This window comes from Pongo abelii, chromosome 5 (genome assembly GCF_028885655.2).
Source record: "Pongo abelii isolate AG06213 chromosome 5, NHGRI_mPonAbe1-v2.0_pri, whole genome shotgun sequence".
NCBI lineage: Eukaryota > Metazoa > Chordata > Mammalia > Primates > Hominidae > Pongo > Pongo abelii.
The window spans coordinates 22,078,895-22,104,734 of NC_071990.2; the positions used below are offsets into that span (position 1 = coordinate 22,078,895).

Sequence of the window (25,840 nt, forward strand, 5' to 3'; positions counted from 1 at the left end):
TATGTCTCTGAGGGATGGTTAATGATCTTTGCAGCAAATGAAGGTGAACTGTAGCCACATTATTGCCAGAATACAGCCAACTATACGGAACAGATTGGGCTGAGCTTTGAACAGCTGGGGCTGGCAGAGTGAGTCTTGACTTCTCTCGGAAGAGTTCCAGAACTGCCAAATCATCAAACTTGAAGGGGAAAGAGGGACGAGAAAGGTTATGGGGATAGTGGTTCCTGCAGGTGCTTTTTGATTTTGTGATCTACCTTTTTTGAAATGTTTACTAGTTTGTGGATCTGGCAAAGCATGGGCTAATTGAACCCAAGAGCTGCTGTCATTGCCGCAGACTAGACCCGCTTAGTGGCCGTGGTGGTGTTTTATTGTTCATTTGCAGGTACTGAACATGGGATAAGATGGATACTTTTGTTTGTGAAAGCTTATGGCTCTTTTCAGGCAACTGAAACGATGTGTAGGTTTGAGGAGAATTTTGATTTGCAATGTGCATGTAACCCTAATATAAATTTAATAATGGCTCCATTGGAACTTTTGGACTATAGTGTGGCTTCCTGGTGGATATAATGAACGAAAAATAGGCGAGGTAGGACAGATATCATAAACTGGGGGACCAGAGAGCTTAATCACTCCTTCAAAAATGTTGTGTTTGCCCATATGAGGAGTCGTGTGTGTGTGTGCACATGCATGGGTGCATGTGTGTTTAAATGATTTGCTGCTACTGTTTTAAAAATGTTTATATAAACATTTGGTCAATTTTTCCAAAGAAGCCAGAATCTGGCTTCACTGGTCTCCCATGGTCAATATCGGCTGTGGCTGAATAACAAGTACTCCATACCTCTCCTGGTTGGGCAGGGCAGGGACTTTCCAATTAACTAGAGTTTTCACCCTCTACGCCCACTGTTACTGCAGAGATTGGCCTTTGCAAGAAAAGTTCAGGAAAGAAAAGAGACAAGCCTTGGGATTGGGAAATAATGGGTTTGCATCTCAGCTTCACAGGCAGCTTTCTCAATTGGGGAAATTATTAAACTTTCTGAGCTTTAGTTTCCTCCTGAGTAGAATGGGAATATACTCTGCACCTCTAATGGTTGCTGGAAGGAATATTAAGCAAAACAGCATATTTAAAGTTTCTAAAACAACTATGTACATACATAGGAGGATTGCTCTACACATTTGCTGTTATTGTAGTTTTCAGTTGCTGAGTATCATAGGTGAGTTGATACCAACCCTTTAGTGTCCCATTGACCATGTTACAAAATTTGATAAACACTTCTGTTACTCAGAACAAAGGAGGAAACTTATGCCTTGTCTTCCCATATTTTGGGTTTTGTTCTACAATATAAAATATATAGTTTTTCTATGGAAAAAAATCCAATAGAAACTGATTTCTTAAAGGTTGCACAATTTGAAGAGAGAAAAACCTTATAATTTAGTTCATATTAGGTGGACTCTTAGTTTCCTTTTGACCGGGTCAAGCCTTTGTATTTTTGCATCTATACTCCTGAAGTTTCTGCCCCACACCCCATCACAATCACATTCAAAATCAGGCTGACAGTAATCCTGTACACAGAACATGTGCTGAATCCTCATGGAAGGAAAGGTAAAGAAATGAAAGCCCTGTAGAAATTAATATATTTCCTTAGAGGCAGGCATGGGATGTAGCTTTTGTTAGGCTTACAATGCTGCGTTGAAGGTTTGTCAGCATTTTGTGCACACAGATTCTTTAAAACTTCTAAGGATTTTTTCCCTACATTATTGCATTCAGTTGGCATCATTTCTTTCTCTAATGTCTGACCTTTGACATCTATCAGAAAGTTTCAGTACATCTTTGGATGCCACACCAGCTGGGGGCAGGGACTACCTGGTTATTATAGTCATGGTTCAGAAATACAGGTTCTTCCCCCTATTTTTATACTTCCTGCATAGATGGGTTTCCTTTAGATGTGGATGTTTCACTTAAATGCATACTCTTGTCTCAAAATGGTAAAGGATACCAGTGTAGTAGTTTCTTCTTCTACTTCTGACAGTGACTGGGAAACTTGTGTCTTTCAATAAAATGCTTTCTAGAAGAAGGCAAGGTGGCTAGAAAATGTTAAGGCAGCTCAGGGACCAGTGGGAGAAAATAGATGTTAAAGGTAAAAAGTGACTTGTGATTAGTTCAGTTATGGAGTCCAAAAATCCAACCAAGTTTGATGTTTCAAATGTGATCTTAAGCCCACCCTGAGTGAGTGAACCTCAACGTGAGAGTAGAAGACCCTGGAAGGGAAGATGTGAGAAGATAAAATACTGTTTTCGGAGCCCTAGGTTTTTGTTTGTTTGTTTTTTGACATTTTTATGAGTGGAGGAATAGGACTACCTCTGGAACCTAAAATTGGGCTGAAATCCAGGTCCAATTGTAGGTGATTGCTCAGGGTCCCTTCCCATTCCTTCCTCCATCTGCTCCTGCCCACTTGAGTGAAGGAGGTGAATAATAAAAAGAGGGAAGAATGTGGATGAAAAGGAGAGGATGCAGAGAATGAAGATTCTCTGTCCTTTGTAAACCTTTTGTCCTAATCACCAAAAGTATTGTGGCATGTGTAAGTCTGAGAAAATATTTAGGTGAATCCCTTGAAATTGTCAGTATTTCAAGGGTTAAAAAAAGACAGTTTCACATGGGTCAAATGAAAGCAACAATTACATTTTTGCTAGAACTTCTCTGGGTCCACCAACGGGATGTATGGAGTGGTTTTGAAAAACCACACAAGGCTGGGCGTGGTGGCTCACGCCTGTAATCCCAGCACTTTAGGAGGCTGAGGCAGGCGGATCACCTGAGGTCAGGAGTTTGAGACCGGCCTGGCCAATGTGGGGAAACCCTGTCCCTACTAAAAATACAAAAATTAGCTGGGTGTGGTGGCACACGCCTGTAATCCCAGCCACTCGGGAGGCTAAGGCAGGAGAATCGCTTGAACCCAGGAGGTGGAGTTTGCAGTGAGCTGAGATGGTGCCGCTGCACTCCAGCCTGGGCAAGAGTGAGGCTCTGTCTCAAAAATAAATAAATAAATAAAAATTTAAAAAACCACACAAGTTTGGGCATCCAATTGGATTTTTTTTCCTTTTGCATATGGTTTTCTAACATATGCAGATATTTTCTTCTTTGATTTTTCTTATAATCAGGCTTTCTTACTTTTTCTAAAATTGTAGTTATTGCCTCGAATCTCATAGTAGAGGAGTAGAGGCAATGAAAAGGAGAGCCAAGTGTGGGAGCAATTGAAGACCGTGGAGTCTTTCCAGATCATTCACCTGGGAACTTGCATGGCAGTTGTGGGGGTTCCAAAGATCCAAAATCAGGTGTTTTAACTTAGCTGACTTGAATATTTACTTTGAAAATAAGAAATGAATGTTAAAATGTTGAAAAGTTATACACATGGGCACGATTTATTGAAACCTGTTCTTAGTTAGGGTAGATTGAACCCTGTTGAAAGTTGTGAAATTTGCTCAAATAGTCATTTTTTCTCTTTTTTTCTAGGTCAGAATGATTTCATGAATATTGTGGTAGTTTGGGCAAAGAACAAATTTGCTTAGTCAAGAAACATTAAAAGCCTCTACGAAGGCCTAGAGGTGGTGAAATCAGTGGTCCTCTGGTGGGCATGGTGTGTGTGTGTGTGCGCACACGCGTGTGACTCATCTGGGGTTGGCTCAGAGTGAAAGAGACAGATGCTTCCTTCGCCTGCTTGTTTCCTGGTTTTCAAAGCCCCTATTTCATTGTTGTTTTATTTTAAGGTTCGATGCCTTCTCCATCCGTCAGTGAGGGTGTGGAGAGCCTGCAGGCGTGTGCCTCCCTCTGTAACTTGCTATTCCTTGTGTAATGTCAAGTGGAAGTGTAAAGCACCACAAACTGCTCTGAGCAGAGCCCACTTCCCTTCACCCACGGAGAGCGTGAAGCAGTTACACCAACATCAATCAAGGAAAACCCACAGGCTGAGCTCACACGGTTGAAGCAGGTGCGTGAGCGAGCATTCTGTGACAGGCACATGTGATTGAGGTGTACCTCGGCGTCTTGCCCACAGATGTCGGTTACGATGACTGTGTGGGGCTGTGCCCGTTCCCTGCAGAGCTGAGCCTGTCATGCTTGTGGGACACAGTGGGTGCAGCTCTTGGCAGCTCAGTGGGGTGAGCAGGTCAGATAGTTCTGAAGTAGGCTTCTTTGCTGTTTACTCACTTGTTTAATGGTGAGGAAAAGAATCCGGGAGAAATAGTGTTTTATTTTCTTTCTGTGGTGTTTTGCAGTGAGAACACCCCTGGGATTACTCCTTTAAAATAGTAAACAAGAGGCTGGGTGTGGTGGCTCAGATCTATAATACCAGTTCTTTGAGAGGCTGAAGCAGGAAGATTGTTTGAGCCCAGGAGTTCGAGATCAGCCTGGGCAAATCTCTAAAAGACACCATCTCTAAAAGAATTTTTTTTTTTTTTTAATTTGCCATGTGTGTTGGTGTCCCCTTGTTCTCCCAGCTACTTGGAGGCAGAGGTGGAAGGATCCCTTAAGCCTGGGAGGTCAAAACTGCAGTGAGCCATGGTTGCGCCACAGCACTCCAGCCTGGGCAACAGAGCGAGACCCTGTCTCAAAAATAAATAAATAAATGAAATAAAATAGTAAACAAGAACACATTAGTATTAATTGATTTGCTAAGCCTAACGGGGAAAATGTAAGGTCTTGAATCTCCATATGTATGCATATGTATGTATACATATCTATCTATATATATCAAATATATATGTATGGAGTGGTTTTAAAAAACCACACAAGGCTGGGCGTGGTGGCTCACGCCTATAATCCCAGCACTCTAGCAGGCTGAGGCAGGCGGATCACCTGAGGTCAGGAGTTTGAGACTGGCCTGGCCAATGTGGGGAAATGCTGTCCCTACTAAAAATACAAAAATTAGCTGGGTGTGGTGGCACACACCTGTAATCCCAGCCACTCGGGAGGCTAAGGCAGGAGAATCGCTTGAACTCAGGAGGTGGAGTTTGCATATGTAGAGTAGATGTATGCATATGTAGAGTAGATGTTTGTGTACACACATATACGTATATGTAAATATGTGTGTGCATACATCAACACAGACACCAATTTAAAGCAAAGCTCAAGTGAGCCGTGAGATGAAAAGAGAATGTGAATATCTAGACATTTTAAAATATCTGCTGACAAGGTGAAGGGGCTGGTAAAAAAATGCATATCTCATCCTAAGTTGAACCATCTTGATATGTATTGAGCTTTAGAAAATTTTCACAAAAGTTCTGAGCAATCTTAATTTTAAAAATACAGACGCAGTTAATACTAAGACTTCAATATATATTGAAGTAAATTATATTGCTTTGTAAAATATATTGCTTTGTAAAAAGTGGCCGGTCTCTCAAGGCTGCTAGTACCTGCTATTGGTTATGAGTATCTACTTTGAGCTGACACTTCAAAATATTATACATATTATTTGCATTTAAATATGTGAAACAATCACCCTTTCTTTAAGCAGTGTAAAGTAAAACAAGACATACTTTTAAACTACTAAACTGACTCAGTTGGAGAATAATGATAAAAACCAGTATTACTATGGGTAAGGAAAAAAACATGCCATTTTGGGGGGAATTTTTTATGTACTCTCTAAAGGTGATTTCACGATATGTAAAATCAAAAGCCACAAAATATTCTTACAGTTTCAGCAGTTCAGCTTCTAGGCAAATTTTTTCTCAGACTGTGATCAAATGTGTAAAAAATTAGCTACAAGAATGCTTGATCGCAAACTTACTTATTTTTGATACATTTTGCTAGAAATGTCTAAACAATATTACAGTGGTCAAATAAATTATAGCAGAAATATGCAGTAAAATACCAAGTGAGGCATTAAGCAGTGATGGAGATTTCTCTAAGACCCTGTTTTTTTAAAAAAACTAACAAATCGGTGTTTCATGCATTCAGTATGTGCAGATATATTATAAATAGTTTGTGAGATTTATATAAATCTAAAAGTTGTTACAGCTTGGATTAGAAAATAATTAAATGGCTTTATTTTGCCTATCTGTTGTTATAATTTTCTAATATTCAAGTGTATTACCTGCACATTAAATACAGAAAATGGCAAACATGGAAATAGCATATTGGGAGTATACTTGTATGTTACCTAGAGATATTTGTGAAGACAAGGAAGGGAAAGAGATTTCTTTCTTTTCTTTTCTTCTTTTTTTCCTAGACGATGTCTTAGCAGAAAGTGTTAAAGACTAGCGATTGATTAATTAGTTCAACAAATATTTGTGTGCCTCTATGTGCCAGGTCCTGGACAAGACTCTGGTCACGTTGCTATGTACTTCTCATATGAAAAATTGCTGAATCCATTCTGTTTGATATTCTGCATCAATGTAGCTTTACCAATAGAGAGTCAATAATATGAATAGGAAAGTAATATGGGCATGTAAAAATTATGATGTCACGGCCCAGCATGGTGGCTTGTGCCTGTAATCTCAGCAGTTTGGGAGGCCGAGGTGGGTGGATCACCTGAGGTCAGGAGTTCGAGACCAGCCTGACCAACATGGTGAAATGCTGTCTCTACTAAAAATACAAAAATTAGGTGGGTATGGTGGTGGGCACCTGTAATCCCAGCTACTTGGGAGGCTGAGGCAGGGGAATTGCTTGAACCCGGGAGGCAGAGGTTTCAGTGAGCCAATATTGTGCCATTGCACTCTAGCCTGGGTAATGAGAGTGAAACTCCGTCTCAAAAAAAAAAATTATGATGTCAGACTGACATTTTGCTTCATATTTTTACATATGTGTTTTATCTGCTTTATGCTGTTTCACATATTAAATGTGTGAGACTTTTTCTATACTGTAGATAGTTGACACCATGAATTGTCTGGAAAGTCAAAAGCAAAAATTGAGATGACTTGTTATCATTAATGAAAACTTTAAAGGACATTAAAAAGCTTATTTGCAAGTGCTTTGAAAAATCTGACTTTTCCATATTTTGTGAGGTTTTGGCTTTGATACTCAATCTTGGTTTAATGTTCTGCAGGTGTCCTTTGGGGAGTTAGAACAGGATTTGCAGGGATGGGGAGATTGAGTGTGATGACTCTAGTGTTCACTTGCTTGGAATGTTGAGACTCTGAGGCCTTATATAGGAGGTTTAGATTTGGGATGTCTGACTGAAAGAGGGTTAGGATTCAGGCTGATGTGGAGATGCTCACTGAGGAGTTTAAATGCTTCTCTGAGCCCCTAAGAATCTACCCAAAGGACAGTCTTCTCCTGATGTCCAGTCTCTTTCTCATGAAAATGATCTTAGAAGTTTAATCCTTCAAATGACCTCTTAACATGACTTCTCATACTGGTGTGAGATTAGAAAAAAAAAATTCCAGCCTGAACCATCAAGGGCTCCAAAATGAAGAGATTTTTTTGAGTTTTAAAACTCTGAAAAAGTTTTTCATAAGTTATAAAAATAGCAAAGGTTCTTGAGAGGAAGGGTTTGTTTTGGGTCAGTGCCAATGTGCCAAAGTTGCTTTCCTTGTGTGTGTTTGTGTGTTTGTCTTTGTCTTCTGTCTGCCTGTCTGCAGGGATGATTATGGATTCTTGAACTTGGTTCTTTTTTTCCTATTGATTGGTGAAGGGAAGAAGTTAAACTTTGGATTTGGCTCTATTTCCATTGTCCATTGAATCGGGAGAGTTAGCCCATTGGTTATTCTATTGCTCTTTTGCTATGATTTTGTGGGAAAATTGTCATTTTCACTTCCCCCTTCTTCTCTCCATCCTTTCCTCTTGTTAAAACAGACATGACGCCTTTAACGAATTGCCTTGGGATAGTTTGAAGTATAAAGGGAGGAAAAAGAGATTTAGCTCTTCCTGAGACAAGCCCTGAGTAGTAAAATCAATAATTCGAGAAATCACTTGCCTTTAAAAAAAAAAAAAAAGACTTGTAAATAGAACAAGATTGAGAAAAACATGTCTTTAGGCAGGCTAATCTAATCACACACAGAAGGCAGCCTGTTTTCTTACTTGCTGGATCACTTCCATTTTATATTCTCACAGGGAACAATATATTAAGTACAGTATTTAGAAATATTTGTTGAATCCTACTGTCTGATTTTGGCACGTCCCAAGGAAAAAAAGAATATGTCTTGGACTGCTTGAGCCTTCCTGGGAGGATATTGGAGTTTTCCCAGAGAGGCTGGCTTCACACTGTGGGAAACACTGGTTTGGTAGATAACACTGTTAGAATTTATATTTCAGAGGGCATTTAGTTGTCTTCAGATTTTTAGAGCAGCCACAGCTGATCTTCTATGTCTCAGGATCTGAAGAAACTCAAAGTATAAGCTAGCCTTTCTTTATACTGATGTAGTCATTCTTTTGAGGGGCACCCTAACTTGTAACTCACTGATTCTGTGTTATGGCAGCAGGCTGAGTTCACCAGCACCAGAATATCCAGTTAGAGTATCAGAAGAGAAAATGTGGGTGTCACAAATAAGAGTAGCTAAAAGATAGGACATTATAGGGTGAAAGGTCCATTGGCTAATGCTGCCTTCTCTCAGGGAATGTTAAAGTGTCAACATTTTGGCAAAATCCTAAGCTAATTTTGTTTAAATGTGATCATCACATAGCATTGACTGAGTAATTGAAATTTGTGATGGGAAATAAGGATGAAATATTTAGAAAGTATGTTATGGCCCCTTTGCTTAAGAGTATATGCTAAAATAAAAGTATCTCATTATGAGGAATGTAAGTGAAATAAATTCTTTTAGTTTAATTTTCTCAGTATGTATCTGGCATTAAGTAGTTTTTATAAATCTTATGCAAGGGCCTATCCCACAGCCCTATTCCATTGGTTGCTTAAATGTGAAGGAGGCCTATCTGAAGGGTTCTTTTGCTCTGTATTATAATGTTGAGAAGTTAGTTATTGAACCTATAGCTTTTCATCTCTAGAATGGAGATAAGAGAATCATCCTCAGAGTTTTTAAAAAAAAAAACTTTTAATTTTTAAGTAGTTTTAGATTTACAGAAATGTAGCAAAAATAGGAAGAGTGTAGTCTTATATCCCTTGCCTGGTTTCTTTTATTGTTACCTTATTATGTATGCTTGTCAAAACTAAAAATTCAACATTGGGACTTTCCTATTAAATAACTCCACAGTTTGGGTTTTTTTTTTTTTTTTAATCTTTATATTTCACTAGTTCTTCCCTAATGTCCTTTTCTGTTCCAGGGTCTCACTGGATACCACATTGCATTTAGCAGTCATGTCTCTTTAGATTCCTCTGAACTATGAGGGTTTTTCAGCCTTTCCTTGTTTTAATGAGCTTAACAGTTTTGAGGAGTGCTGGTCAGATATTTTGTAGAATGTCCTTCAACTGAGATTTATCTCATGATTGGACTTGGTTATGGGTTTTTTCAGAGGAAGACCACAGAAGTGAAGTACCATTCTCCACCATCATATCAAGAGTACCTATGATCAGCATGATGTATCACTATAGATGTTGATCTTGATAACCTGGCTGAGGTCATGGTGCCAAGTCTCTTCACTGCAAACTTGCCTTCCTCCGACTTTTTCCCATACTGCACTCTTTGGAATGAAATTACTAAGCACATGTCATAGGGTTATTTTAAGGTTTAAGTGAGATGATGAAGCTTGTGGTATAAAACCCAGTGCTTTAGAAAACACTCATGAATGTCAGTTGCTACTGTAGTTGCTGCCTTTACACTGGTCCCTTTCAATACATGAAAGCTAGTATTCTTTAGAGCTGCTTTCTCATAATTATACAGTTTTCGGGTGTTTACTGATATTGATCAGAAAGTAAAAATAACAAAAAAGAGTGCTCACATACCTTTCAAACGAGATGCCTGTATACAAAGTCACTCTAGCATGGAAGGATATGAATTCTCTCAAAGTTTACCATGGAGAGACTCTGCTAAACTGGGATTATCAGCCTCTGGTCCTGTTTCATGTGATGGAGTCAGTCATTGATGACAGAGCTGGTGGATTCTGGTTGGTCCTGGGCATGAGAGGGAGAAAGAAAGTTTAATTTAGGAGCTGAGCCTGAAAAATTGGTGAGGTTTTTTTGTTTGTTTGTTTGTTTTTTGTTTTTTCTTTTTCCTCTGGTGATAGCTTTTGGGTAGAATTTTGAGTTCTTACTGGAATAAACTATCTTCAGCACTTCTCTGTGAAATGAAGGGCTTGTTCTGGGACCTGAAATGCTTCAAACCCTGTGCAGTTGTTGCCAGAGTGGCCGTCTGAGCCTGGATAATAGAGCTTGGAGTCCTATGTAACCATGTCTGTTGGAATAAATAAGAACAGCTGGTTGCTTGTACAGATACTGTTGGCATGAATTTTTTATTTAAGTCTCTCCATGTATCTAGTAAACAGTAAGCAGTATTCTAACATTACTAAAAGCCTCCTAAGTCTCCCACCAATAAATTTCTTTTACTCTTCCCCATTAAAAGTTCAGGGAGTAGGGCAAGGTTAAGGTACCAGAGAAGGAATGCTAGGGAAGTGTTTCTAGCTGGAGAAAATAAGGTTCTTCTTCTGTGTCTCTTTTCCCATTTGACCTTCTTGCTTCTGTCTAAGATAACACATTTTTTTTTGGACTATTTCTTGGGAAAGCAAGATTCATACAGATATTCTTTTGCTGTTTCTTATGTACTAAGTGAAGAGAGACTTATTCGTGTTAAAATGGAATACTCTGTCCCTGAGCGCTTACTGCGAAAAAAATTTGCATTTGTGTTAAGGGGTAGGTGAGTGATAGAATATTCTCTTGGTTTCTTTTAAATGTCTAGCAAGGAAACTCTTCCATGTATCTTTATGAATTTTTGTCTCAATAAGCTTACTAGAGACTAAACACTCCTTCACTGTCCTACAGAGAACCAGAGATGTACTTAAAGAACATAGATGATGTCACGCATTCATTTTTTGTTTTTTTTTTTTCTTTTTGTTTTTGTTTTGAGACAGACTCTTGCTCTGTCACCCAGGCTGGAGTGCAGTGGCATGATCTCAGTTCACCGCAACCTCTGCCTCCTGGGTTCAAGCGATTCTCCTGCCTCCGCCTCCCAAGTAGCTGGGACTACAGATGTGCGACACCATGCGCAGCTAATTTTTGTATTTTTAGTAGAGACGAGGTTTTGCCAGGTTGGTCTCAAACTCCTGGCCTCAAGTGATCCGCCGGCCTCGGCCTCCCAGAGTGCTGGGATTATAGGCCTGAGCCAGCACACCCAGCCTGTTGTTATCGTTGTTTATAAAAGCAGAAAGAAATTTCCAGCTTAACCTGCCCTATTAACCCTGGGGTGCTAAGAAGTGAGACCTATCAGAGACACTGGGCCCCACTGCTCTGTTATTTCTTTCTTCAAGGAGACATTGAGTTCCCTGCACCGGGTGCTAGGAATGTACATAAGAAGAAGATGGGATCTGTGTGCCTTAGGAATCAAATGATAGTCTTTATGTGCTCTGGTACGGGTGTGTGTGTGTGTGTGTGTGTTTCTTTCAAGCCTTTGGGAGACTCCTGTCGCCATTAGGGAGGCTCACAGATATCCTGATGGCCTTCCTTGGGCACACTCAGCACAGTTGTACTTTCTTGCCTCCTTTAAGTCTAGGCATGACTATGAAAGTGGCTTGCCATGAAATGTGGCAGAGGTCACATGTGTCACTTCCCAGATGAAGCTTTAAGAGTCACCATGTGATTGCTTCATCCCCTTCCCCCTACATGGGTTGAAGCACAGGCCAAGAGAGAGCCTACACAGTCTGGTCCTGTGATGAGGGGCTGTGATGGAAAGACCTCCCGACTGAGGTTGAACGTGTCATGTAAGCAAGAAGTAAGCTTCAGTTACTACAAGTCATGGGGATTTAGGTAGAGGTGGTGTGTTCCTGCAGCATTATCCAGCCTGTCCTAAGTAATGCAGTCAGCATTCTTATCTCTTGAGAGTTATAGGAATTAAGTCCTCAATGTTGGGCTGTGGAGGGGATGTTCACAGTTGTGATGGTGGCAGCAGTGGTGAAAAATCTGTACATGTGGTAGTTATTGATGCGCAAAAATTGGGCATCATTTTTTAGAGGTGTGACCTACATTTCAGTATCGTTGTTAAATATCTGTAGGGAGATTACATCCCTTCTGACACTGTATGTCTAATTGTCAGTGAATATCTTTATATAATGAAGCATAATTCTAAAGAAGGAAAAAACTCAAAGTATGTACACACACGCATGCACACACACACAAACACACACGCACACATGCACACACACACCCTCTAATTTATTCTCCCAAGAATTATATGAGAGATTTTAATGTTGTTCTGCTGGTGGAGTGCCAGGAAGAATTTCTTGGGTAGATATAATGCTTAATTTATATTTGGGGAATTTCCACTGCTAAATCAGTGCTTGTAAAGTTTAAAAAGAAAAGAGGGGGAGGGTTGGAGAAGGGGACCAAAAAAAAAAAAAAAAAAAAGCCCAGGGATGTGGTTGACAATATTCCTTTTAATTTAAAGCCACCTGAAGGCTTCAGCTAAATAATAAAGTAATTCCCATATGGTTTCCGTTCTTTCAGTGTTAGAACCTCCGAAATACAGTCTACTTTTAGCCTTGGCTTCTGCATGCCTCTTTGTCAGGCTGAAATGCTTCCCGTCTGCTTGCTCTGGTAGGAAATGGAACCAAAGCTGACTGCTCTGGGGGACGAGTTCCCAGGCTTTGCTTTCTATTTGGCAAACGTGGCTCATGTGGTGGGGGGCACTTCTCCTCCAGGGCACTCTTGACTCTCCGACAGACAGGACCAGCTCTGAAGGTGGCTGCAAGCTTTCATTAATGCCAGAGCTTGCTATAGGCACTTTTCTCCCTCCCTTACAATTCTGTTTACAATAAACTTTCCCTCAAAGGAAAAACCCAGGATTCATTTGAGTTTCGTTGTTTTCCCTGGAAAGAAGTTTTTGTAACCCTCAGACTCTTTAGAAGGGAAAACATCCAGTAAATCCTGAGATCTGACTGCAGAGTTATATTTGATTATTTGTACTTTCATTAATTCAAATTCCACCGAAAAACTTTTCTCTTTTTCCTGCCCTATGTAAGTTTACTTTCCCCCCTGTGTTCATATGAGTTCATGAAATACTTAGGAAGTATATCAAAAATGTTTCAGAAACACAGTTGTGTTATATGATGCTTACCCGAATCCTGCTGAAGTAAATGAAAAGACATTCCTTCTCCCTACCCCTTCTTTTTCTCCCCTTCTCTCTCCTAACTTTCTGTGTTGAGAGTCAATGCAAAGGCCCTTCATTTTTAATGTTAATTTTAAAAATAACTAGTTTCTTTTGAGGTAAACTTAGGGAAAGCATATGTGTTTGGAGATATATATATCCATATATACATACATATATGGATATATATATGTATGTATATATATAAATATTTACATTTGGAGCTCAAGTTTTTCATTTTATTTTTTAAACAGGTTGAATTAAACTAGCTAAGGACTGGAAACCCACCATGACCATTTGCTGTGGGTTGTATGATCACTATTCTGGCTTGAATTTTTGAACTTCTACAGCAACATCTTTAAAGTGCCATGAGATAACTTTGCTGTTGCTCAAAAAGAAGCTCTTTAGGAAGTCAGAAGACAGGAATTCTGGTGCTACTTTATGGTGATAATGTCACTAACTTTTGTACCTTTCTGTCCATTTAAAAAATGAGATCAATGGTGCTGGCCTTTCCACTTTTCATGTAGTTGCAAAATCATTTCTTCATGCAAGGACAATCAAAATAATATGAATAACGTGGCCTGAATATTTGGAAGAAAAGTCCTGCAAAAGTGTAGGCTGATGGAAGCAGAGGAAGAACATTTTATATTGAAGAACAAAGGAATTTCAAAAGAAATGGTGTTACCAGCTCTTTCAGTTGACCAGACAAGTACTAAGTGTTTGGGACTTGTTCCCGTCCCAACAAAGCCAGCATTTTGAGGAGGCCTCTCTGGCAGGGTCATTACATCAGCCAGTTTCCTCTCCATTTGAAATGAGAAAGTACATGTTAAGCACAGAGGCACTCTAAAGATGAGCTCATGCCAAAATATGCCTTCATGAGCCTCCAAAGTCACTTGTGGGATACAGTGTCAGAATGAACATGATCTTATCTGGCCTGTAAATTAAATGACACATTTTCTGTTTCTGTGTCCCTAAGCGATGCTTCATGTGAGTTTCTAGAAATGCCTTCTGTAAACTAGACTAATATGCACATGCGCTTTTTCTTGATCTTTAATTGTTCATTACTAATATACTGACTTTGCATCAAATTTAAAGCAATCTCAACAACAGTCTCAATCAAGAGAAATGTCTCTATGTGTCATAATTTTCCTCAGTAGAAATTTTTAATGATACTACTTTTTAAAAAGCTCTCCTTCTGGTTTTCTTGGATAATTTTACGTAGTATATTTAAAAATCTACTTCATGAGCTGAAGATACAGGCACTGTATCCTTTTCTCTAGCTCTCTGCACTGTTCTACTTTCCAACATATATAAACTGTATATTTACTTCCTATTTCTAAGGTTGTTAGCAATGCTATTCTGTAACCATTATGAAATCTCTCATGGTTCCTGTTCAGCTTGATACTAAAAATTGAAAGCCAGTAAGCAGTGTTTATGATATATATGCAAATACTTTTCAACAAAGGGCCAATTGGGATGCTCTGATTACATACTTTTCTTTTCCAATTTCTTCACCCCTGTATCTCTCTGTGAAAGGGGTCAAATGCAAGAGGCCAAATGAAGATTCTTTATTTAATTTTATCGCTGATTGAAACCATACAACAGGTAGTTTGCTTCAAACTCGACCTTCTTGTACAATTTGTTAACTCTCAAGTTTTTGATCTTTGTTTTTTCTTGCTGGGAGAAGAAATTCAAGCCTTAAAAAAAGGAATTCTCTGTCTAGAGTCAATGCTGTTTTCTGTCATTAAACTTTTAGGATTGCTTTTAATCTCGGTGTTCTCAGATTTCATAATGATGTTTGGGTCTTATTAATCCTGAGTGGTACTTAGAGAAATCTGGAAACTACGCCTCCCTTTGGCCCTGAGACATTTTTTCGCATTGTTTTGATGTGTTTTCCCAAGGTTTTCTCTGGTCTTTCTTAATGGGACTCCTGTCAGTCAGATGTTGCGTCCCCTGATTTGAGCCTCTGCGTCTCTTCTCTGTCCTTCATATTTTTCATCTTTCTGTCTTTGTCCTTATGATCTGGAAGATTTTGACTCTAACTTCTAATCCTTTCACTAATGTTTTTCAGCAATCGAAATTTTGATTTCTTACCATTTGAGCCGGGAAACTCACTAATGGGTATATATACAAAGGAATAGAAATCATTCTATTATGAAAATACATACATGTGTATGTTCATTGCACCACTATTCACAATAGCAAAGACATGGAATCAACCCAAATGCCCATCAATGATAGACTGGATAAAGAAAGTGTGGACATATACACCATGGAATACTATGCAGCCATAAAAAGGAATGAGATCATGTCCTTTGCAGGGACATGGATAGAGCTGGAAGCCATTATCCCCAGTAAACTAATGCAAGAACAGAAAATGAAACACCATATGTTCTCAATTGTAAGTGAGAGCTGAACAATGAAAACACATGGACACAGGGAAGTGAACAACACACACTGGGGTCTGTCAGGGTGGGGATGGGGAGAGGGAGAACATCAGGAAAAATAGCTAATGCATGCTGAGCGTAATACCTAGGTGATGGGTTGATAGGTGCAGTAAACCACCATGGCACACGTTTACCTGTGTAAGAAACCTGCACATCCTGCTTGTGTATCCCAGAACTGAAAATAATTTTTATTTCTAAGAGCTCATTCTTGATTCCCTTACTTTTTTGACATGTGTGCTGAAGTACATTAAAACACTGGTATAAAACACTAGCACATTGCCAGGAATTGATCTGTTATAAAGATCTACATTGTAAATTCAAAATTCCTATGGGTATTTGAAGAGACAGCTAGAATTACCCTGCAGTGTCATAATTTGACCACTTAGGAAAACTATCTCAGTTGCTGATTGGCTATCTGATTTGACTTGTACGTTACAAATAATGAGTACCGACCAGCAGCAAGACACAGAGAGATGAAAAGCATGCAGTTATGGCCCTCAAGGAGTTTATGGTCTAGTTGTAAAAAAAGACAACATCAGAAAATAAGAATAAAACGTGTCAAATTATGCAGTATGGAGTCTTAAGCCAAAGAATGTATGTTGTTGTTGTTGTTAGCGGAGATAGACTTTTTTTGCAATATCTTTTTTCCATATTTTGGATTTTTTATTTATGAAGAGATATAGAGAGTCAAATTGTTGGATGAAGACTATTTGCTGTGGAGATATGTGTCTATTTTCCTTTTAGGGTGCCGTTCACCATCAAGCACAAGACCAAATTTACCAAAATTTAACTCACAATAAGAAAAAATAAAACCACTAAGTAGCTTATTTGTGAAAAGTAGAATTTCATCATTTTAGATTGGAATATTTAATTATGATTATATTGCTTTTTATCATTCATTGTCATTGATATAAAAATCATAATATACTTATGTGCAAAAGATATTGTTTGTTTTCTCCTTCTGCTCTTCTTCCTCTCCCTCTTCTCCTTCTCCAACATCTTCAGTCTGATTGTCCAATACTGTAGGTATATAAATAAAACAAGTCCAACTTGTATCTGAATATTTTCTATACATTTTCTGCTCAGTTATATGATCACATGGGATTGCTTCCTGGAGTGTGGTTTGATGTGTATTATATATACATCAATATATATTGTCTAGAGGCAATGTGGTATTGGTTTTATTATTTAATTAATAAATTAGTTAAGGCCACCTGTTCTTAGATGGTAAGAAATGTAAATGTGGCTTTTGTTGGGTTAGGACTTGAATTGGAGAGCAGAGTGCAGTTGTTTATACTATTAAACTTTTTTTCCTGAGTGCTAATTTCTATGACTTGTTTAAAGGCTATCTTGATGTGGAATGGGAGGACCATGTGTGTGGACTTTGGATTCTTAACCTGGCGTCAGAGCAGGCCTTAATTGAATTGACTGGTCACAGCACTACTTCTGTTTTGAAAGCTCTCTACAAAAATATACAAAGTTTAACAACTTCATTCAAAGGGAACAATAATTGGCCCTACTTACTGTATCTATTTTCTTCCTAAAATTCTTCTTCAATTTTGAAATGTGGCTGTCAGTATATTTTGGCTCAATAAAACTCACGAAGAAATATTGTACCACTTAGAATTTGGCATTATATCGGTCAGTTTCTCATCAATGAAAAGTTTTATTTCTTGTGTGAACTAGTCCTGAAAATGTAAATGTGTATTACTTGATATTTAGAATAAAGCTGTCTGAATAGAGTTTCCAGGGTTAGAAATGAGGCTGCAGAGTGAGCCGAGATCGCGCCACTGTACTCCAGCCTGAGCAAAAGAGCGAGACTCCATCTCAAAAAAAAAAAAAAGAGAGAAATGAGGCTGCAGATAGAGTAGCAGGACAGAGACTCCATTGTGGCTGAGTATTGATAGTTGGCCTTTTATGCTATAATATTTACATTTTTATCATATTTAAAATGTACACTTTTGGGTTTTTTTTTGAGGCGGAGTCTCGCTCTATTGCCTAGGCCCAAGTGCAGTGGCATGATCTCAGCTCACTGCAACCTCCGTCTCCCGGGCCCAAGCTATCCTCCTACCTCAGCTTCCCAAGTAGATGGGACTACAGGCATGCACCACTACTCCCAGATAATTTTTGGGTTTTTTTTTTTTGTAGAGGTGGGGTTTTGCCATGTTGCCCAAGCTCCTGGGCTGATGTGATCCACCTGCCTCAGTCTCCCAAAGTGCTAGGATTACAGGTGTGAGCCACTGCGCCTAACCTTAAAATGTACACTTAAGAGATAAAAATAACTTTATCTATTTGATCCAGTAAAATTACCCTAAGCTTTCAGGTAATTAATCTTTAAACACTTTGCTGATGTCAAAGGCCAAGGTGAAGGTATTTTCTTGAATATTATGGTATTGCCTCTGGTGGTTAAGAGTCGTTTGTTGCAGACAGTAAGAGGCATGGAGACAAATTTAATTTTAGTTTTACTTTTTAGAAAAAGAAAAATAGAAGTATTTGTTCAGGTACAGTATAAATGTAGAATATATATATATGGATATATATATATTCGCACAAACACACACACATGAAATATTTCTTTGTTTAAAGCCATCAATACAACGTAAGACTCCAAAACTTTGTGTAAACATGTTCCTGTACTACATGAAAGTTCCTATCTCAGTATTTATAGTATGATGTTGATAAATTGCATGATATTTTTTTTCTGATTGGTGGTAATAAATGACAGTGATTTATCACTTAACTTTTCAGGTGAGCTCAAACAGTTGCCTAGGCTGATAAGCAACTAAAGTATTCAGCAGAAAAGCAGACCTTTCTGTTTTCCCAGAAGCATATGTTCAGATATTAGCAATAGGATATGAAGAAGGGGAAGGAAAATTGTAAAAGGGTTGTTCTGAGAGCAGTCCTTACAGTCAGAGCTGCAATAAGAGCTCGTTTTCATGCCCGGCTGTGTGTCTGCTCTGTCAGCAGCGTTAGAGTCTTGATCTTTATCAGGTTACTGCTGCTGATGTCTACATTTTCATTTACCTTGGCTGCCATTTAATAATAATAATAATAATAAATAAGATGACAAATGATTAAGGCAGAGCTAGGACTGTAGCTGAGAATGCGTGTCTCGTTATATGTCTATCACATCTCCTGTGACATCTTTGATGGGGCATAGTCTTAATTTTACAAAGCCAGATTCCTATTTTTCGGTTTCCTAAGTTTTTCTAGCTTTTAATAAGTTTTCGGAATTATGAAAATGATGAAAACTCTGAAGTCTCATTTCTAGAAGTTGCTCATTTTCAAACTGCGTTCTAAGGAGTCTTAAGGACACAGTTGCCTCTGATGCCTTGGAGAACAGGGGTCAGAGAAGGGGAAGGTAACATCTCTCTGGGTTCCTCGGGAAAAGAAGACTTTATCAAAGACTTCTATTTATATATTAGAGTTCTATAAGATTTCTTATAGAAAAAATAGCTTTTGAATAAAGTTTGAAGACCAATGGTCTAAGCCATCATAACTGCGGAAATGTCTTCCTTTCTCCAGTATCCCAGCTTGGACAGTGGTTTTGCCCCCATCGTGTACAACACTGTTCCAAAAAGCCTTTCAACATTAATTATGGCTGGAGCTGACTGCTTTCCTCAGACCATCATACTTCTCCTAATACAAGAAATGTTTCTCTTGCTGGGCAAGTGGATGATTGGATTGATGAATGGATGCATAGGGATGGGCAGAAAGGAAGGGAGAGAGGGCGTGCATTTATCTCCATGTGTCTGATCCTCTATGTCCAGACATATTTTTTTAAATTATTTGATTATATTTCTTATCACTTAGGATAGGAACCACATCTTGCCCGCATTTTTTCTAGCTCATATGTGGTTAGAGAAACAGTGAACTGCCTACTCACTGTTTCATGTATTTTGGGGGCCAGATATCCTTCTAGGTGCTAAGGATACAGCACCAAGCAAAACAGACAAAAATGCCTGTTCTCGTGGAGTTTAGTTGGAGGAAAAAGAGTAAACAGAGAAGTGAATTTTATGGTAGGCCAGTTACTGATCAGTGCTACAGAGAAATACAAAGCAGCAAAGGGGAAGAGGCAGCTATTTTGTATACAGCAATCACTGATACTTGCACAAGGACCTGAAGGAGGTGAGGGAGGGGACCTGGGAGCCATAAGGGAAAGACTTTGAAGTAGGTGCTTGTTTGGCATATTCTGGGACCAGCAAGGAGACCACCTGGGGCAGGGCAGGAAGAGCCAGAAGCTGATTGCTATGAGGTCTGACTGTTCTTCCTTGTTCACTCTAAGCTGGGAAGACAGTCACGAAGTTTGAGCAGAGCAAAGACGTGATCTGACTTAAAAGAACCACTCTTACTTTAGTGTTAACCATGGACCAGGCATCAGAAACCTTTTTATGTAAAGGTCCAGATAGTAAATATTTTAGGCTTCACAGGCCATATGATCTCTTTCACAGCTACTCATCTCTGCTATTTTAGTACAGAAGCAGCCATAGACAATATGGAAGTGAAAGGCTATGGCTGTGTTCCAATAAAACTTTATTTTTTTATAAAACAGGTGTCAGGCTGGATTTGGTTCCCATGCCACAGTTTGCCAACCACTAAACTAGACCATTTGCCAAGTGGTTTTGAATTGTGGCTATGAGTGCGTAATTATTTTGTCTGTATCACTTGTCAGCCAAAACACACCCCAAACAGGCTACCATCTATTGATAATTTTTATGTGTGATGCCCTATTTACACAACTCATCTGTTACCACCTCAAAGCCATAGATGTAATTTAATAAATTGATGCTTTTAAAAGACTTGTCTATTAGAAAGAAAGTTACCCATTCATAGGTTCTTCATATCAAAGTTTCCACATCACTTTGAGGAATGGAATATCCAGGATAAGGACTGTGTTCCTTGTAATGATTGTTGTGAGTTCTGCTTACTCTTCTCTACTTTTTTCTCCGACTGGGCTAGCCTAGTGCAGTCCAAGAGAAATGTAACATGAGTCTCAAGTGCGAACCATATCAAGAAGTTCAAAACTTCTAGGAGCCACATAAAAAATGCAAAAAGAAACAAGAGAAATTAATTTTAATAATGTTTTGTTTAAACCAAAATATTTCAGTATGTCATCAATATAAAATTACTGAGATATTTTACATTCCTTATCTTGTACGAAGTCTGAATTCTGGTGTGTATTTTGCAATTTAGACTAGTCACATGTCAAACCCTCACTCCGTAGCCACATGTGGCTCTTGGCAGAGATCTACAGGATTGGAGAAGGCTCAGAATTTGGCCTTCCCTGATGAATGGCCTTTTGTAAAAACAGTAGCAACACTAATAACCCAGCAATAATCTTTAAGCTAATTTGTGAAACTAATTTACTTTTTCTTTGAAAGAGATTACAGGTATGGACCACTTTACAAGCGCTGAGATTATTATTATTGCTATCCTCCAGTTACTCAGCAATGATGAACAGCAAAGTGTGATGTAAGGAGGACTTCTAATATTCAATAGAGTTTTCTTTTCTTGTCTTCGTCTAAGTTTCTTTCTTTTTTTTTTTTTTTTTTTTTGAGATGGAGTTTCACTCTGCCACCCAGGCTGGAGTGCAATGGTATGATCTTGGCTCACTGCAACCTCTGTCTCCTGGGTTCAAGCAATTTTCCTGCCTCAGTCTCCCAAGGAGCTGGGATTACAGGTGCCCACCATGCCCAGCTAATTTTTTTGTATTTTTAGTAGAGACGGGGTTTCACCATGTTGGCCAAGCTGATCTCAAACTTCTGACCTCAGGGGATCCACCTGCCTCGGCCTTCCAAGGCTTACTAGGTAACTGATTACAAATATAAAAATTGCAAAATCAGCTCACTAGTGATTCTCTCACCCTCACCCCCCGCTCAATAACTGGCTCTAGAGTCATTTGGCAAGACTTTAGAACTACACGGATTGCACCTTCTCCCCCTTCAGGGTGAATCTTCTGTGTGCTCTATCGGTTGTTTTCAATGTGAAACAGGACTCAGAGGTGGTGGCCACTGAAGGCCCAACCTGCAAATAAAGCTTAGTAATATTCATTTTGCACAATTTAAATACATATATATACATTTACTAATCTATAACTGATCCCCCAAGACAGAATTATCTGGAATTTGCATAAGAAACTGTTTATATAAACTGTATGTTAAACGATTTTTAATAGAAACTATTTTTATAATAGAAACTATTTTTTAATAGAAACGATTTTTAATAGATAACTATATGTTAAACGATTTTTAATAGAATTGAAATTCTAAGAAATTAAATTCTTTTTTCTATTCTTTGAGAAAGGGTCTTGCTCTGTCACCCAGGTTGGAGTGCAGTGGCACGATCATGGCTCACTGCCACCTAGACTGCCTGGGCTCAGGCAATCCTCTCATCAAGGCTCACAGGTAGCTGGGACTACAGGCACATGCCACCATGCCCAAATAATTTTTTAAAAAATTAATTTTTTTCTGTGGAGACAGGGTCTCACAATGTTACCCAGGCTGGTCTGGAACTCCTGGGCTCAAGTGATCCTCCCACCTCAGCCTCCCAAAATGCTGGAACTACTGGCATGAGCCACCATGCCCAGTCTCTACAAAAAAACTTTTTAAAAAAATTAGCCAGGCGTGGTGGCATGTGCCTGTAATCCTAGCTACGTGGGAGGCTGAGGTGGGAGGATAGCTTGAACCTTGGAGGTTGAGGCTGCAGTGAGCCATGAGCATACCGCTGTACTCCAGCCTGGGTGACAAGAGTGAGACCCTGTCTCCAAAAAAAAAAAAAAAAATTAAAATATAGGACAACATAGAGTTTGAGAGTTGGCAAACAGCAGGGCCATAAATAAAATAAATGCTACAGAGCCATTTGACTGAAATTTTTGAGAAACTTGTAGCACTACAGCAGGGCTACTCTAAAGGCCTGTAACAGCAGTAAAAGCAGCACCTTTCCTCACTTTGCCAGACACTGCCGTTTTGGCTTTCTCACCCCGAGGGGGTCCCATGCCATTGTGGGAGTGTCCAGTGGTGTTCACGGGGACCCTGACACAGAAAACTGGCCATAGGATCTAATGAAGGAGGCGATGATCAGAGCTGGGAAAATTTGAGTTACCACAGTTTCTCTAACTACATCTGATTCCACCACAGGATCAGTCATGGGTATCTTTGAGGTACACACATACTCAAATCTTGCTCAGTTAATTACTTTCAGGCACAACCAGGCCATTAAAATAGTAATTGAGTTATAAGTTACTATTTTATAAATCGCTTTCTAAGTCTTTGTAGATTTATAGATTCAGTCTTCATTAAATTTGACCGTAAGCCAAGTAATTTCAATTTCTTTAAGAAGAGAGTTTGGCAGATGTTAAAATAGAAGGGAAAACCTGATTTTATGGAATTTCTTGAAAGAGAACATTTTTGAATCCAGTGAAAAGGAAAAAAAAAGTATTATTTATAGTCACATAGTATAACAGCAACAAGAAGTAATTCCTCTGGCTAGACGTGACCTCCTCTGGCTAGGGCACTTTTAAAAATGCTTTATGTAGAACTTATTTAATTCTCACAATCATATGAGATAGGTATTGCTCTTTTCCTCATTGTGCAGTGAAAGAAACTGATTCCAAAAAGGTTTCATAACTTGCCCAAGGTTATACAGCTAGTAACTGGTAAAGCTGGGATTTGAGCCCAAACAGCCTGACTCTGGAGTTCCTCCCTTTAATCACCACACTAAGTAAATATCCATGTGCATGATGAATGGATACCTGAAAAGCATTTTACAGATCAAGTCATATTAAGCACCTAATGGGTTTAAAACATAATGCAATCCCCTAGTGAGTCCTTGTGGCATCAGTGGGACATTATTAGCTTAAAATTCAGCAGTTTTAAAAATGTAGATTTTAAAAAATCAGGTTCACCTAAAACGGAGATCATTTATAGAAAGAAAAAAACCACAAAGGTCTTCTGTTCACCTGTTCAATAAGTGTGTACTGATATAATAATATGGCAGGATATTTGGTTTCTAACTCAGAGTTGATAGTTCAGAATTAAATTTTGGCCTATGTCTTGCTTTTGAGCTTTTTAAGGCATTCTGACACTACCATAGACATGCCCATCTGATAGATGAGAAATTCAGGTGTAGAAAGACTTGCATAAATCTTATGAGATGCTCTTTCTTTGTTTCTGTTCTCTTTCTCTGAACCAGCTCCTAACTTACATCTTTGTAGTCTCACCATTAATCCTACCTTTGACCTTCTGGGCTCAATTTTTGCAGTTAGTCTTACCAGTGTTTCACACTTAGTTTTCCCTAAGTAACTCTTGCTGTCTGGGTAGGACAGCATGAGTCCTGTCCCATAAGACCCAGCCTGCATCTGCTTTCTCGGACATATTTTTTTAAAAGCAAATATGCTAGTGGAGTGTGTTATTTAGAATGCGTTTTTCTTAGAGATTTCTCTGGAGGTTTATATGGGCTAATGGCTCCCCACCCACTTGACTTTTTGCCCATTACATTATATGTTTCTTCCAAGGAACAAAAATATAACTCTCTTTCTCTGACAGCATGAGGGACATTCTCTTGCTGTTGCTCTCCAGGAAAAATCTCATAATCTAACTAGACAAACCCTTGCTGAAAAATTAGACCAAATGGCATTTGTAAACTCCAAGGAAAGCATTTTTCTTCTGTGAAGTATTCGCTAGCTGGAAGTGTTAGAAACTTTACATATACTGATACCAGTTAGGTTTATGGAAAAAATGAAAAGCTATAAACAGCTGGATACACTGTCAAAACTGAACCCTGTCAACTTAATTTTTTCCCTAGCTCTGTATTCTAAGAACCTGGAAACAATCTTTACTCACACTATTAAGACGATTGAGAAAAATGGATGGATAGAATTTATTTGCTAAAAGAAAAACTGAATGACTATGTAGCTACCTCGCTCCTTTTTGCTCTATTGGTAAATTCAAATGAAGGAAATAGTATTAGAAAACATATGTTGGGATTATGTGCCTTTATCCTCTTTCTCACATTGTATTTGTACATAACAGAGTCAATGCACAGATTGTCCGTATGCCTGATATGATTGCTGTTTGTTTTATTTTATTTTTGACTCATGATCTAAACCCATTACACAATGAAATATTTCATCTTTAGAAATACATATGATCTGCCTCTTTTGGCTTACCAGGGAACCATAAAGAAACTAAAGATCTATGTTGTTTACTTGTTTTCAGCATCAGATAAAATAAAAATATTACATCTTTTTTGGGTAATTCATGCTGCACCAATGTGACTTTCTTTATAGGGTTCTTTTATTTGTTAATTGGCACTCCACTATCTAATTTATTTGAAGAAACTTCTCATGCCTTGTATATGATGAAGAACTACTAGTGAAGAAATAAGCATAGCCTATAACTTATTTAACATACTTGTAGGTTCTTAGTAAACACAGTTACATAAATGTTGAAACAAAAACAGGCTGGAGTGAATGAGTCCTGATCTATGGTTGATATTAAATGTAACTAACTTCACTATCTAATGTGTCTTCTTCTTTTTAAGAATGAGATTAGTGGCATGTCTAAAATTGGATTTTGGTTCTAATACATTAAAAAAAATAACTGTCTTGTCTTGAAAAAGCAACTAGTGAACAGTAGAGATGCTTGCTTAGTTTATAAGTGCCATGTATTAAGGGAGTTTTGAAGTGATATTTATCTGTACAACTTCAAATTTACCATGGCATTCTGTGGTAGAGTAAAAACTTTACAACTAAACATACCTGATGTTTATACATGACATATAGCTGCATGTCCTTGGGTAAGTTATTTAATTTCTCTCAACCCTAAATTTTGACTGTTTAAAGTAGGTTTTGTGTAATTTGAAGTGTTGTTATAAATAATAACGATAATAAAATATCTTACACAGTTCCTGGTTTGCAATGATTGTTAAAAGGTACTTGTGGCCTAATTGGTTTCACTAGTAAATTCTAGCAAACATTTAAGGAAGAAACAACACTAATATGCAAAGTCTTTCAGAAAGTAGAGGAGGTAAGAACATGTCACTTTATGTAGCCATCATAAACTTGATTAAAAAAATAAGTTTTAAAAATAGATATCTTAAGAAAATATGAAATGGAATGTAGCAATGCATAAAATTGGGATTTATCCCTGGAATGCAAATGGAATGCATATCTTTAAATGCTTAAAGATTAACCTGTGTAATTCACCAGAGCCACACAA

General features: G+C 38.4%; 1 protein-coding gene across 19 annotated transcripts in view; it reads left to right on the forward strand.

Annotated features, from left to right (window-relative positions):
• LOC134761654 (uncharacterized) overlaps nt 1-25,840 on the forward strand; it is a 985,940-nt gene that overhangs the window by 399,571 nt on the left and 560,529 nt on the right. For 9 of the 19 annotated variants that reach the window (XR_010140596.1, XR_010140599.1, XR_010140602.1 and 6 more), the window contains 2 exons: nt 3,760-3,980; nt 24,426-24,561. The exons of 7 other annotated variants lie outside the window; for them this stretch is intronic. The gene's annotated coding sequence lies outside the window, so the exon portion shown is untranslated. The remainder of the gene's footprint in view (nt 1-3,759; nt 3,981-24,425; nt 24,562-25,840) is intronic. 3 more of the 19 variants (XR_010140598.1, XR_010140608.1, XR_010140601.1) reach the window with 2 other exon arrangements.